Below are 17073 nucleotides of genomic sequence, written 5' to 3'. Positions count from 1 at the left end.
TCATTGTCTGTAATAGGTACCCGATCCCATGGATTGATGACCTCTTGGACCAACTGAAGGGGGAAAAATATTTCAGAAATATCGATTTGAAGTCAGGATATCACCAGGCACCAATCAAACCCTCTGATGTGTGGAAGACTGCCTTCAAATCCAAGGAGGGCCTTTTCAAATGGTTGGTTATGCCTTTCGGATTGATGAATGCTCCTGCAACCTTCATGAGGCTAATGGATGACATCTTGCGGCCATTCACCAACTCATTTGTAGTGGTATACTTGGATGACATCCTGATCTTCAGCCAGAGTTGGGAAGAACACCTCCACCACATCCGACAGGTTCTCCAAACACCGTGGCAACACAAGTTATGTGCCAATTTGGAGAAATGCACTTTTGGCATGACCCAGGGTCAGTATCTAGGATACATTACTGATGAATAGGGGGTACATGTGGATCCATCCAAGATCTAAGTCATTCGATATTGGCCATCTCCAACCACTCTGACAGAGCTTCATAGCTTTCTAGGTCTTGCTAACTTGTACTGCAGGTTCGTGTTGGGATTTTCTCATATCACTTGAGTCAAGTCACCAAGGGAGGAGCGAAAGCAAAATTATTTTGGTCTGAATCTCAACAGAAGGCATTCACAAAGTTGAAAGATCGCCTCTGCACGGCACTAGTGCTCGCATTACCAGACTTGCAACAACCATTTGAGGTCGAGACAGATGCCTCTGACTATGTTATTGGGGCAGTCCTCACTCAACACGGGCATCCAGTGGCATATCACAGTGAGACACTTTCAGACACAGTCCAGAAGTATCCCACTTATGACAAAGAGATGTATTCCATTGTGCAGGCCTGTCGATAATGGAAGCATTACATTTTTGGGAAGGAAACGGTCATCCACACAGACCACCAACCCCTGCAGTTCATACAGACCCAAGGAAAATTTCAAAATGATCACCATCAGAAGTGGTCCACATACCTGCAACAGTTCCATTTGAATATCAAGTATAAGAAGGGTAGCACCAATAATGTTGCAGATTGCCTCAGTCGACCACCGATCATGGCGTTAACCACTGTGCTCAACTCTTGTGGGCACGAGACTTCTGATTCGCCAATTCTCTACAAAAGCTGCCTAGAATTTGGCCACACCTACCAGACACTCTTGGAGGGTCATCATGTTCCATATTTTCACCTCCAAGATGCCCTGTTATGCCACCTAGGTCACCTTTATGTTCCTTCAAGCGAGCGTGCCAAGATTATTTGGGAAGCACACTATAGTCAGGCTGCTGGACATTTCGGGGTCGAGAAAATGGTGGCAGTACTACAAAATTATTTCTATTGGCCAAATCTTCGACAGGATGTTAGGAAGTACATAATATCATGCACTACCTGCACCATTGCCAAACCGACCATCAAGAAGCAAGGCCTCTATACCCCACTACCTACCCCTAGTTGACCTTGGGAATCCATCTCCATGGATTACATGTCAATCCTTCCTTCCACTAAGCATGGAAAAGACTGTTTTTTTGTGGTCGTCAACAGGTTCTCGAAGATGGCCATTATGGCTGCCTGCAAGAAGAATATCACAACAGAAGCCACTGCTAAACTCTTCTTTGAAAGATTGTGGGTACACTTTGGGATCCCACAGTCTATCATCTCACATCGAGACAGCAGGTTCCTCAGTACATTTTGGTCCAGTATCTGGTCGAAGCTCGACACCAAACTCACTAAGTCCATAGCCTTCCATCCTCAAACTGATGGCCAAACAGAGGTTGTCAACAGGATGATCGTACACATTTTGTGCATGTACAACTCAAAGCATCCACGCACATGGGACGAGAGCCTCCCCTATGTTCAGCACAGCTACAACTGGGCTCTCCACAGCTCGACTGGCCACAGCCCTTTTCAGGTGGGCTTGGGATTCCAGCCACTATGTCCCATTGATGTGGCCATGCCATTTGTAGCTACTCACGCTGATTCGGCTTATGTCCAATCCAAAACAAATAAGGAAAACAACTTCATTGAGCACATCCAACATATTCGCCAGCAAGTCCATGACATTCTAGAGAAATCAAATGCCAAGTACAAGTAGTGACATGATCAACATCGAGTGCCACACAAGTTTCAGGTGGGCGACAAAGTCTGGTTGCATTTGCAAAAGGAACGCCTCACTGGACCCTATCAAAAACTCAGACCACTCCGATATGGTCCTTACACCATTACCAAGGCTATGGGAGACAATGCATTTGAGCTCAGCATTCCCCCATTCCTTGGCCTGCACCCAGTGTTCAATGTGGACCGCCTTCGGCCATACTTTCCACCATTACTAGACACATCCGACATTACAGAACAAATCACATCCACAAAGTTAAATCCAGATTGCATGGAACAAGATACAGCTGATCGGATCATGGACACACAGATCAAGCACACTCGCCAACAGAATATCCAATTGTATCAAGTTGTCAAAGCAGGCCAACTCCTTCACCAGGGCAAGTGGCTCACCAGGGACTCACCAAGTATGCACACTTTTGTGCATTATATCATCCTTTTAAGGCTAATATGGTTGCTAATGCATTTATGGAAACAATTCAAAAGCTACATGGAAACCCAAAGATTACTGTAAGTGACATAGATCCCATTTTCACTCGAAATGTTTGGATGATATTATTTTCTTGTTTGGGTGATCTGAATGGAAAGTGACATCCACCCATGACATTCATCCACCCATGGTATTTATATTCCCATGGTATTGTAAGTGGCATCTATCCATGGTATTAATTTACCCATGGCATTTATTCGCCCATGTTATTCATCCACACATGGAATTTACCCATGGTATTTATCCACCCATGGTATTGTAAGTGACATCTACCAATGGTATTCATCCACCCATGGTATTTATCCTCCCATGGTATTATAAATGGCATCTACCCATGGTGTTCATTCACCCATGGTATTTACTCACCCATGGAATTTACACATGGTATTGTCACTAAAAATGGCTATAAGTAACAAGTCACAATTGGTAAAAGGACAAATTTTCCACCATAATGTAGCTTTTATAGTTATTCTCTATTTTAATTAAAAAATTCTTTATGGTTTTATTTACTGTGTTCTCTTATTTTCTTCTAGCATTTAATTTTTTTAGATCTTGGGGGCCTGCCCCCAAGATCCAGATTGGTGGTATCACATTCATGTTACGGCTCCATGGGAATGAGGGTTTGAAGCATATTTTAGTTTCAAAGTTTTGCAACATTATTCAACAAACTTCATGCAAGTGATACGATATCCATATATCATTTTAGAAGGTGTAAAATATTTGAAATTATTTTCTATGAGCTCAAATGGTATTTTACGGAATTTGAATTCATTTCCTGGTTTGAGATATATGAGCAATTGAAGTTACACATGTCTGGAACGTTGCACGACAGTGCGTATCATGAGTTTCTAGAATCATTTTCTCACTTCACAGGTCATCAAAGTTCACGTGTCTTATATTAATGCAAATATATTTTCAATACCTAAAATGGGTCTTTAACAGAATTTTATTTCATTACCTATAGTAGAAATTATCAACAAAGTTGTAGCAAGAGGTCTATAATGTGAAAGAAGCCTTTACAACATCTCATTGGATAAGAGAATCTACCAAACAAGCCACCATGCTTTTACCAAGAAGACTGACAAGCATCATGGTTATGGGTTATCCACAAACCCAAGGTTATGGGTCAACCACACAAAACCCTTGTCATCAAAGCCCATTTTCTAGGCCCCACAATGTTAGTATCACAGCTGGTCACAAGCATTATAGGCTATCTCTATCCCCAAATCTCTGTTTGTCATGGTTATGACTCATCCACAAACCCATGCTTCATCGAAGTCCATTTGTTAGGCCACACACTGTCAGTACCACAGTTGGTCACAAGCATTACAGGATATCTCTATCCTTAGATGTTCATTCATCACAATTATGGGCTAACCACACAAAACCCTTCTATTTAATGACTCTTCGTATTCAACAAAGGCTTCTAAGGAGGGAAGTTCACATAATGCGGGCCATTGCTTCTTAAGGGGGGAGGAATGATATAAATGGAAATTTCCATCCACCCATGGTATTTATCTACCCATGGTATTGTAAGTGGCATTTATCCATGGTATTCATTGACCCATGGTATTTATCCACCCATGGTATTGTAAGTGGCATCCGCACATGGTATTGTAAGTGACATCTACCCATGGTATTCATCCACCCACAATATTTATCCACCCATGGTATTGTAAGTGACATCAACCCATGATATTAATTCACCCATAGTATTTACCCACCCATGGAATTTACCCGTGGTATTGTAACTAAAAAAGGTATAATTAACAAGTCGTAGTTGGTAAAAGGACATATTGTCCACTACAATGTAGCTTTTATAGTTATTCTCTATTTTAACAAAAAATTCTTTATGGTTTTATTTACTGCGTGTTCTCCTCATTTCTTCTGGCATTTCAACTTTTTATACCTTGGGGGCCTCCCCACAAGATCTAGATCACTTGATACTCAATTAGCTCATAGCTCATCTTATCATCCTTAATCTGACGGACAAACTGAGATAGTGAACAAATCTTTGGAAGGATATCTTCATTGTTTTGTATTTGATAAAAAAACACAATGGGTCAAGTGGTTACCTCTAGCAAATGATGGTATAACACTTCCTTCCATACTCAACAAAAATGACCCCATTTATGGCACTTTATGGATATCATCCATCGTCCATCACATCATGTTTAAGAGAAAATTCCAAGGTTCAAGCAGTGGAAGATCGCATCAAGCATCAACAACAATTTCTCCAACTCTTAAAGGATAATCTCACTCTGGCGCAAAATCGAATGAAACAACAAACATACCAACATCGCAGTGAAAGAAGTTTTGTTGCAGGCGACTGGGTATTTTTACTACTACAACCATACAAATGTCCCTTAGGCAAGATAAGAAAGATAATAAATCATCACCAAGTATTATGGCCCTTACAAGGTGTTGTAAAATATTGGTACTATGGCATATAAATTCTAGCTGCTTGCATCTTCCCGAGTACACCCAATTTTCCATGTTTCATGCTTAAATAAGGTTATCAGTGACAAGCTCCCAATTCAAATAGTGTTTCCAAGACTTAACGAAGAAGGAAAAATCATATTTGAGCCTGAAGTAGTCATGGAAACAAGAACCAAAAACTACAGAATCAATTCATTTCAGAGTACCTCATTAAATGGAAGAACTCACCCGCTGAAGATTGCATGTGGAAGGATGAAAATAATATACAAAAGCATATGAAATTTCTCAAGCGTTGAGGACAACAATTTTTTGAAGGAGAGGGGCATGTTAGGTCGCTATAATATTAGTGTATTCTCCTTATTTTTATTGTTAGTGTAGCACCCTATTGTTATTGTTGTGCCTATGTATCCCCCATGTTGTTATTGTTGTGCCCCATAGAAGCCCACTATTGTTATTGTGGCGCCCTTACATTATTATTATTATGTAGACTCTGATTATATTGTGACCCCTTAGAATCCTATATATACCAAGGAGGTCTTATCATTTGTATCATCTAAGAATTGTTCATCTATGTAATGTAAAAGGGGTTTCCCCCTTGAACAAGATGATTTTTAAGTCATTGATTTATCTTTTCTTCTTCTTTGTGAGTTGGTTGCATAACAACATGTAGAATCAAGATAAGACCCAAGACCAATAGGGATCATTAGAATTGCGACCCTCCTCCCTTAGATCATTCACCCCCTTCAGGGGCACACCATCATTAGCCACGATACTAGTCAATTATTTTGTCCATTTAGATCTAGATTGCAGTGACCAGGGAGGAGAAACCATATTAAGATCCCATTCCCGATTAACCCAATTCACTAGCAGGTCCACTGCTTTATTCCCAGTTATTTGAGTGTGTGATGTGATTACATAAAAGACATGTGTTATCAGTTGCAATATCTGGGTCACCAGGAGCTCTAGCCTCCAACTTGTAACCACTTTTCTCATTGGATTACCATAAATGAGTTTTTGAGTTGTAGAAATCACGAGGTGAGAGTCACCATCCAACTAAATCCTTGAGAAACCTTCATCCCACACCATTCTTATTCCTCTCTCTAAGGTTGTGAATTCAACAACATTGTTACTAGTGACAACACAATTTCCAATAAAGAACTTCATAATGTTTCCTTTCCAATATCTAAAGATCCCTCCATATCCAGGCGGTTCTAGGTTTCCTTTGGAGGCCCCATCGAATCTTAATTTAATAAATCTAGTAGGGGGAAAAGTGAAGTTGGATGGGAAAGAGTTAGGTTGTAGGGGTTGAGCTGACTTCCCTGGTACTACTATTTCTTTCGATATTTCCAAGTCTCTCAATATTCTCGTCTCATTTTGATCCACCTTCCAGTCTTCTGCGCCCCAGGATTCTAAGAGAATCATTTACTTCATGTCCTTCCTAATGATGTGCCATACGTACTCCTGACAATTCTTTTGGTTCTTAAATATTATATTATTATGCTCCTTCCAAACATTCCATAATACAAACCCAAAAACTAGCACCCAATCTTTGTTAACCACGAGACTCTTGAACCACTTTAGACACCAAGTCTCCAAAGTTTCACATAGAGTGTTAGGGGATCAATCCAAATAGCCATATAGGAGAAGCACCTGGTTCCAAATTCCCTCCATAAATGGACATGTATTTAGTAGATGCTCCATTGCTTTCTCTTACTACCTACAAAGGGGACATAGGGTTGGACCTATAGATCCCTTCTTTTGGATATTTTCCCATGTTAAGAGCTTCCTTCTATAGAGGACCCATAAAAAGTGGGAAATATTAGGCCATAGTTTGCTAGTCCAAATCCTTTGCCAAAGAGATTCTTGTTGAACCTCTAAATGACTAGCCATGATCTTATAAGCTTCCTGCAATGTAAACGTCCCCTTTTGTTCGTAACTCCACCACAACTTGTTTAAGTCTAGCGCAATCTGAATATTCTTATCTCAAAGACATTGCTCAAGGACATGCCATGAATGCATTGCTTGGTCTCTGGGCCAATTCTCTTGAGATTTCCATTCTCTCCATGAGTCTTATGGGGAGGTCTATTTCCAGAAATTTACCACTTTTATCGCTCTCTAAATAGTTGTAAAATGTTTGAGGGGTCTCAAGTCCTCTTTGTCCCCTAAGAGGGGGAGTTGCTACCATGCATCCTCCTAGAACATGGGAGTTTTCCCACCTCTAATCTCCCAAAACAAATGATCTTTAATCAAAGGCTTATTCTTCTCTGTAAGGTTCCAAATGGATGAACCTAAGGGGTAGTCTTAAGTCTGAAGTTTCCTCACTTGAGTAGTGTATAGGCTATATTTTTTGTCCCATATTTTCTTCTAGATTTTCGTTCTTCCTTGTAACCAACGCCACCATAGCTTTGCTCCTAGAGCTTTATTAAGAATTTATGGATCACGTAGACCTAGACCCCCACCCAGTTTTCCATGTCACCAATGCCACTTCTTAATTGTGAAAATTCGGTGATCTCAAACCCTATTGCAGAAACTGATAATGTTTCTTCTATTTGTTAAATTAATCAAACAATTTACTTTCAGTTTCCCACAGAAAATATCAAAACATATACATTGCAGCCTTCACAAATATAATACTACAGAAGAAATAAAAACACTGGAAGAATAGATGCACACACACACAATAAACATCGTTATTTTTGGATCAATGTCCTCGCAAAAAACCAGCTTGGGAAAACTGGTGCAACATGTTGGGTAGCGCAAGCCCCGCGGAACGAGTATGGGGTACGAAGCCCGAAATTTTGGGTAATATTAGGGTAAAAGACTCCGCGGAAAGCGCAGAGCGCGAGCTATAGTAGGTTGAGTTAAAGGGTAGTCCGCCGGAAAGTAATGTAAAGAAATAGTAATAGAGTCGGCCCGCGAAGGGATCGCGGACCAAGGGAAAGTATAAATAGAGCGAGGCTCTATGAGGGAAAGGGAGTTCTTTGGAAAGATGGAATGTAATGGGTTCTTAAAGGAAATAGACTGAAAGCGTTTGTGAGTCCGAGTCGAGGAAGTAGGGTAGAATATAGAGGCTCTGCAGCTGTGTGCACAAAGGCCCGGAAAGTCTGCAGCTGTGTGCACAGACCCCTGCAGTTGAGTGCACAGGGTGGATTTGGATGTATTGTTGAAGATTGATAATAAAGATAAGTTTCTTCTGGATTCCGTGTTAACTGCGACTCTACTCTTTAATGATAAATGAACTATTATGATATCTTCAATTGCTACTATTGAATACATGTGAACTGGGTTAATCTTGATGCGTGAAGTAACCGAAAGTAATACATGTTTTACCTAGATCAAAATAGTAATAAGTGATTCAATCTGTAATAAGCACGATAAGGGTATTCTGATCTGCGCGGATCTGGCGCAGTGCGAGATTGCAGAATAGCGTGTGATCCCCAAACCACATCCAAGACATCCCCAGGGTGCGGAAACCTAGTTCCAGCACCCTCCCCTGCTACCTCGGGTGAGACCTCAGTCTGCGCTTCACGGGCTGTTGCCGAAAGGGTCGATAGTTGTGGGATTTATTTAGCTAAATAATTCTTTCGAACCTGGGTCAAGCCCATATAACCCAACAAATGGTTCCATTGCCGGGACCAGAATCTGCCTAAGGGGTGTCTAGTGTGAAAGGTGGGGACGTTAGAGGAAAGAGTGACGAAAGACCAGGATGGTAGCAATGGCGAGCGCCATCCAGTTACCAATATTCAAGGGAGCAGGAAGTGAAGATCCAAAAAAAATTTGGTTTGTATTGAATTCAGTATGGAGCGCGTAGCAGATCACGGATCATGATATCAAGAAAGTCGTCTTAGTCAGCACACTGCAGGACCGAGCGCTAACATGGTATATGAAGTATCCAGGCATCAACCCAATGGCGGGGATAGTGGACACCCACACTAAATTAAAAAAAAGAGTTCAGCCAGCCAAAATCGGAATCGCAGTCGGTCATGGGATTCAAAGAGATCACAATGATGCCTGGCAAAACCCCGTGGGATCTGGATCAGAGGTTAAAAAGCACTATTTGCGAAGCCAACATGACCCTGATGAATGCACAACACCGCGCTTGGTTTATCGCATCACTAATGCCATATCTGAAATCGGCTTTGTCACAACAGAAGATCTCAACCCAAGCCAAAGCGCTAGAGGCAGCAATGCGGCTGCACGAAACCCTGGTATAGGACCTAGGGTTGGGAGTTCAGCAAATCCAAGCGCAGGTCCAAAATTTGTGTCTGGAAATATACTAGTTAAAACAATACCAGGCACCAGAAGTTTGGGAATAAGTTTGGTGCATCAAGTGTAGGGGCCAGGGACATGATAAAGACCATTGTCCAGTCGCGGTGAATCTTGTGGTCACGGGGGGACCGACACCGTTGCGACCAAAGGCACAGGCAAGGCCAAGCGTGATCGCCCCGCTTTGGTGCGCAATTTGTTAAGTAGGAGGAAAACACAACACGGATAATTACCACCTGTTGCAAAAATATAACCAGACCCCCCAGCAGCTCTTTTGCAACTTTTGTAGATCAGCGGGTCACGAGGAAAGGGATTGCCGGATGTTGGTAGATCAGGCATCTGCCTACCGAATGCAAACTGAGGGGCAAGGTCAAAACCCAAGTGCAACATTTGCGCGTAGTGGATTCCAAGGATGAGGTCAAGGACAGGGTGGAATGGGACCAGGAAGGGGTCGAGGACAGCTAATTTGTTATAATTGTGGAGGACCAGGACATTACGCGCGGGATTGCACAAATCCAACTCGAATATCATGTCCCTATTGCGAGCAATTTGACCATGAACTACTAGATTTCCCTATGCTGCTAGCACAGATTCGCGAAAAAAGGACAGCACCTCCTATGACGACATAGAATGTGCAGATGATAAGGGCCGAACCATGCGATGAAGAACCTAAAGTAAATATGGTACTAAGGAGCGGTGCAACCTTAGAAGGGGATTAGTCTGAGCCGTATAAAGGTCCCTCGATGTTGACAACTTTCATAGAAACTTGCATGAAGTTACTTCGCGATAATAGGGCAGTGAAAGGATTGCAGGAGGTAATTAACAAATATGCAGGATGGGGAGAACCTCACATAGTCCGACGAATGGGGAGCCATACGTCGCAGACCGGACAAGAAATGCGATTAACAACGCGGATTGGCGACTATGAGATGGATCAAGTCATTCTGGACCTCGGTTCGGATGCAAACATTTTGCCCAAGCAGACATGGGAGCGTATCGGAAAGCCCCCACTCCAATGGTCTTCGATCCAATTACGGATGGAAAATTAGCAAAATATCTTGCCCATGGGTAGGCTGCAAGGAATCACCGTCGACCTGGATGGTGCAGGCACTAGAACAAACTTTGAAGTTATTGAGATAGTGGACGAAAAATCCCGTACCCTACGTTGTTGGGAATAGACTTGGCCCTCGACATGAATGGGATTATTAATATCAAGCAGAGGAAAATGATATTTGAGAAAAAGTCGTGCCGTGTAGTTGTTCCACTAGATCCAACCAAGGGACCCCGCTACACGGAACCTGTGCGCGACGACAAGTAGGACGAAGCAGTGGATTACATCTACCAAATTGCTGCACAGAGGCCAATAAAGGGTAAAATAATGGAGGATCGAATAATTTCACAAGGTTACGTGGAACCATACACCGATGATTTGGAAGAAGAAGACGAGCAATAGGGGAACAGACTGAACAGGGAAACTACTGTAAACTGCAATATGCTGACAAAATTCGTATAATGCGTTAAAGCTCAGGACCGTGAGTTGTCGGTGTATGCTGGGCTCACAATAGTAAATGAATTCCTAGAGAAGTTTGAAAGTGCAGTACTAGAGTACCAACGGTTTAATGCGCTCAAATGGGCATTGCGCGCGACACTGACGCAATGGTGGGGTACCCATGAAGGAACCTTCGCAGATTGGTGAAGCTGTAAGCGCATGATATAGATATGATTTGGGCAGCCAGCACTCCAAATAACGAATAAATATGATGGACGGGAGAATCTGCACATACACCTGAGCAAATGGACCAAAGCCTATGGCGAGGAGCCGCAACCAGAATGGGTGCACCTATTTTATCATACCTTGGATCTCATCCCAAGGAATTGGTATACTGAAACAGATCTCCGACGCGGCACAGGTGAGTGGGATATCTTGCGCGAAAGGTTTCTGTCAACATTTCTTTTTGAGGATCAATGGATGGATACAGTGGACGACGCATTAAAGCTAGTAAAGACCGCAATTTTCACGATGCCGCTAGAACCAGAAGAAGTCATGCAACCAGACTGGTCGCGACAGCTAAGCTGGGCCTTGGAATGTTACAATGTAAAAGCAGAAGGTGACGAGGATGATCTGCGTGACATTAATATACCAGAATCTGAAGGAAGTGAAGAAGTGTGAGGCCCTGAGATAGAAGATCTAGATGTCGTAGCACCATTAAAAACGAAGCAAGTGAATATTAGAACATAGGAAGAACCGAAGTATGCTACACTTGGGGATTACTGGGACGATGCTACAGTGGAAAAGGTCGTCAAGCTGCTTCGGGAGTATCGAGACCTCTTCCCTACCAAGATCATGGAGCTGAAAGGGATTCGAGGCGAACTAGGAATGATGAAGATAACTTTGAAGCCTAACGCGAAGCCAGTAAAGCAGCGACCTTACGATTGAATCCAAAATACAAAGCAAAAGTATGAGAAGAACTAGACAAGATGCTGGCCGCCGGGATCATTGAACCAGTCGAGGAGTCCGATTGGGTAAGTTCGATGGTGGTACAAGAGAAGAAATAGAAGGGTGAGATCTGCATCTGCGTGGATCTACGAAAACTCAATGATGCTTGTGTTAATGATCCATTTCCCACACCTTTTACCGATGAAGTCTTAGAAAATGTGGGCAGGCAGGAAGCGTATTCCTTTACGAATGGGTTCTCTGGATACCATCAGATCAAGATCGCGCCAAAAGATCGAAGAAAGACAACGTTTGCTATGGAATGGGGTTGTTTTCAATATATGGTGATGCCATTTGGGCTGAAGAACACGCCGGCAATATTTTCCCGCATTGTGGTAGCTGCATTCAAGGAATTTATACATAAATTCTTGGAAGTCTATCTTGACGATTGGACTATCTTTGGCCTGGTTAAGAAACATACTGAGAGCTTACGATTAATGTTGGATACCTGCCATCGACACCAGATTGCGCTCAATCTAAAGAAGTGTACGTTCCTTGTTCCTTTCGGGAACTTGCTGGGTCACGTAGTTTGTAGGCAAGGCCTAATGGTGGATCTGGCAAAGATCGTTGTCATACTAGGTCTACAAGCACCGCACAGTGTCAAACAGCTATGCGCTACACTAGGACACACGGGGTACTATCGGAAGTTCATAAAAGGTTACGCCCAGATCACGGCTCCAATGGAACCACTGTTAAAAAAAGATGTCACGTATTGCTGGAACGAGGAATGTAACAAAAGTTTGGAATTGTTGAAGGAAAAAATGGCATATGCCCCTATCTTGATCTTTCCAAAATGGGACGTGGAGTTCCATGTGCATGTCGATGCGTCGTGTATCGCATTAGGAATAGTACTTACTTAGGAAGGAGCGGAGGGAGTTGACCACTTGATTACGTTTGCAATTCGAAGGTTGTCGAAAGCTAAGAAGAATTACTCTACTACTAAGCGAGAGGGATTGGCGATGGTGTACGCACTTCAGAAGTAACATCACTATTTGCTTGGCGGACATTTTAAGATGTATACTGACCACTCTGCGCTAAAATACCTAGTGAATAAGCCTGTGTTGGGGGGACGCATCTGTCGATGGTTGTTGTTGTTTCAGGAATATGATTTTGAGGTTGTTGTAAAGCTGGGACGTCTGAATGCAGGTCTAGATCACTTATCCCGGATTGAGATGGGTGAGGAACCCACAAATCTAGAAGAAGGACTCCCGGACGCCCAACTGTATGCAGTGCGCATTGCGGATGGCCACTTTGAAGATATAATCTATTTTTTGACTAACAACACTGCACCGCAGGGGTATTTTGTGCAACAAAAGATGGAATTGGTGACACAAGAAACAAATTTCACTGTGATTGACAGCCATCTCTACAAGATGGGCCATGATGAGATATTACGTAGATATGTACCAGAGTTTGAGCAAGAAGAGATCCTGGCCAAAGCACATGGAGGGGTCACTGGCGGACATTATGCAGGCCACACCACAGCCCAGAAGGTTCTTCGCGCCGGATTATGGTGGCCCACCCTACATCAAGATTCAAAAGCATATTATCAGGCTTGCGATGTATGCCAACAAACAAGTAAGCCGTCGCAAAGGGATGAAATGCCACTTCAGCCACAGGTAACACTACAGCCATTTGAGAAATGGGCGATTAACTTTGTCGGGCCTATTGAACTGCGAGGGAATATGGGCGCGCGCTATATTATCACTGTGACCGAATACTTGACCCGATGGGAAAAAGCACAGCCAGTTAAGGATTGCACAGCCACGACAGTGGCAAAGTTCTTGTTCGAGAATGTCTTGACCAGGTTTGGGTGTCCTAAGATTCTCGAGAGTGATTGAGGAACACATTTTTTGAACGAAACCATCAGCGTGCTCACTGAGGAATTCCAGATATATCATCAATAGAGCACGCCATACCATCCACAAGCAAATGGGACCATTGAGGCATTTAACAACATTTTGGAAACCACCCTGACTAAGATCTGCAATGCGCGACAAAATGATTGGGACTTGTGCATCCCTACTGTGTTATGGGCATACCGAACCACGTGCAAAAAGTTGACAGGCCAAACACCGTTTCGACAAGTCTATGGTAAGGAGGCCATGATGCCTATGGAATATATTGTGCCCAGTCTGTGGATTGCAGCAGCTGCAGGAATCGCAGATCGTGGGGCCTTGGAGGAAAGGCTCGCATAACTCGACGAATTAGACGAAGAACGATTTCTGGTGGGATTTCATCAGCAAGTACAAAAACAGCATGAGAAAGCATGGCATGATCGCCATATCAAGATGCGCACATTCAAAAAACGATGATCTTGTATTGTTATATGACAGTAAGTTCAAGAAATTCCCAAGTAAACTCCGCATGCATTGGTTAGGACCTTATGTCGTTAAGGAAGTAACTGATGGGGGCGCAATTCAGCTGGCTAAGCTCAACGGAGACCCCTTCCCGGGAAGAGTAAATGGCAGTCGCTTGAAGCTCTATACGGGCAGGGCAACCGCCTGACTACCCGTTCCAAGTAGAGTCTCACCGCTTCGACCAGTTGAAAGAGAACGAGGGATGATAAAGCAGTTTAGGGGACAGATGCGCTGGTATTAGGGTGTGCGTACATATGGCTAACAATTAGGGGCGTGGTTCCATGGACAAAGCCACGCGGGTGTGCTGCTCCGAGGAATGATGACCGTTAATACCACTGTTCATGACAAGAGGGATGCATTATGGAAAAACGAAGCAGGCAGCGGGCAATTAAGAACAACAGTACGAGCCAGATATGAAATGATCGGTCACAAATTTCACACGAGAAGGTTACATGAGCTGAAACGAGCGGCAACCCCGGCATTTGAAGTTCGCATGGTTTATAAATCACCGTGGGGAATTCGCTGGGCAACCTACGCTTTGGAAATACAAATGGCGTTGTTCATCATCTCTCCACCAGGTAGGCACTCGAAGGTAGTAATCTGGCTGAGGGAGGAGCAGGATTCTCTAAGGAGTCCGGTATTGACAGCTGCAGGTATCCCGCAGGTTGCAGCAACACTGGTAAGGGATGTACCAGCAAAAAGGGAATGTGAAGTAGAATTGGTCCGGATGTCGTCGCCTTGCCTAGGGGCAGGATGGCGCACCACAACGAAACAACAGAAGGATGGATAGACGGCGACTATGGGTGGAGATGCAGTCAATAAGTTGCTTTTGATGGTTCTCGACGATTGGGATCCTACGGACAGTAGCCAGGGTCTTGAAAAATTGCAACACAGGTTGTAGCAAACGGTGCGAAGAGAAGATACAATGGACGGAAAGGGCTATGGTGGTACTAGGCGGTCTCGTATGGGGCTCCCCCGCTCACACTAAAGTTCTCGGAGGGGGTGTTCTATGTTAACTGAGCATAGCAGAATGAGCATCATCGGTTGCGAGATGTGGTCGAAACAATGAAGCAAGAGATGGATGAAGCATTGTAGGAGACAAAGCAGGAGCAGCAGGATGATGAGCGCCACTCAATGGGAGGCGAACCACGAAGCCAAGGCAGAGCATCTAGCCATGCTATCAAGTGCCTCAGGATGAGCCACGATGATTGTGTTGGGGGACTATTGGGTAGCGCAAGCCCCACAAAATGAGTATGGGGTGTGAAGCCCAGAATTTTAGGTAATATTAGGGTAAAAGACTTCGCAGAAAGCGCAGAGTGCGAGCTATAGTAGGTTAAGTCAAAGGGTAGTCCACCCGAAAGTAATGAAAAGAAATAGTAATGGAGTCGCCCCGCCGAGGGATAGTGGGCCAAGGGAAAGTATAAATAGAGCGAGGCTCTATGATGGAAAGGGAGTTCTTTGGAAAGATGGAATGTGATGGGTTCTTAAAGGAAATAGCTCGAAAGCATCTGTAAGTCTGAGATGAGGAAGTAGGGTAGAAGATAGAGGCTCTGCAATTGTGTGCGCAAAGGCCTGGAAAGTCTGCAGCTATGTGCGCAGACTCCTGCAGCTGAGTGCGCAAGCTGGATCTAGATGTATTGTTGAAGATTGATAATAAAGATAAGTTTCTTCTGAATTCTGTGTTAACTGTGACTCTACTCTTTTATGATAAATGAACTGTTATGATCTCTACATTTGCTACTGTTAAATAGATGTGAACTGGGTTAATCTTGATGCGCGAAGTAACCGAAAGTAATACATGTTTTACTTAGATCAAAATAGTAATAAGTGATTCAATCTGTAATAAGCGCGATAAGGGTATTTTGATCTGCACGGATCTGGCGTAGCGCAAGGCTGCAGAATGGAGCACGAGCCCCATATCACATCCAAGACATCCCCAAGGTGCGGGAACCTGGTTCCAGCACCCTCCCCTGCTACCTCGGGTGAGACCTTAGTCCGCGCTTCATGGGCTGTTGCTGAAAGGGCCGGTAGCTGTGGGATTTGTTTGGCTAAATAATTCTTCCGAACCTGAGTCAAGCCCATATAACCCAACACAACAATTGAGGGTTTTATTATTATGTAATAGTAAATCTGAGTACAAATCTATGGAAGCTCAAATCTAGCTTTCCATACAGAGAAAATGTTTGACAAAAGTCTAGTGAGAAAAAATCTCACTTCCACCAGTGATCCAACACTGACCTTAGCTCAAGATGAGCTGCTCCTCACTTCCTTTGTGCTACCTTTGCGTCACCCTACACAAATCTGCGTTAGCCTTGCTTGGACCAGTGTCTCTCTCTTAGAGTTGATCAGCTGCTGCTCTTGAAACTCGATCTTATGGCCTCCAGGCTCCCATTCTGGATCCTGCCCCTGAATCTCGAATTCTCCCCAGCAAAATATAGATCTCCCCTCTGAAGCTTTGCGCTACCTCTCTGCACTGCATCAGCCTCTCTATGGAGTACACTATCTCTCTGTTATGCACTCACCAGACTGGAAAAACTTCCTTCCGACCTTACTATCCCTGCCCCTCTCTCACTTCTTCGAAACTACTGAATCACCTCTAACAACTCACAACTGCTACTTTGGAGTTCAATTTTCACAACAATATTGAATTCCTTGCTCCTTAAGTGTGTTCTCCAACCCCCATCGAATTTATTCTTATAATCTCTTGTTGAGGCTTCAACGACCAAGATTAAAACATAAATCGATGGCTAAGATTAACTAGAAATAGATCCATGTATTCTTCTAGAAGATTCTCACCATGACTTAATTAATACCCTTTAATTAACTAGATTCCCTAAGTTTAGACTTAGGAACCGTTAGAAAAAAGTTAATTATTTTAATTAAGTTGTCTTTAGGTGGAATTTCCAGAAATAATT

Source organism: Pinus tabuliformis, chromosome 6 (genome assembly GCF_031772625.1).
Source record: "Pinus tabuliformis cultivar Carrire ecotype Pingquan chromosome 6, CPIR1, whole genome shotgun sequence".
Lineage (NCBI taxonomy): Eukaryota > Viridiplantae > Streptophyta > Pinopsida > Pinales > Pinaceae > Pinus > Pinus tabuliformis.
The sequence above is the reverse complement of the archived record's forward strand: the minus strand, read 5'-3'. Positions refer to the sequence as shown.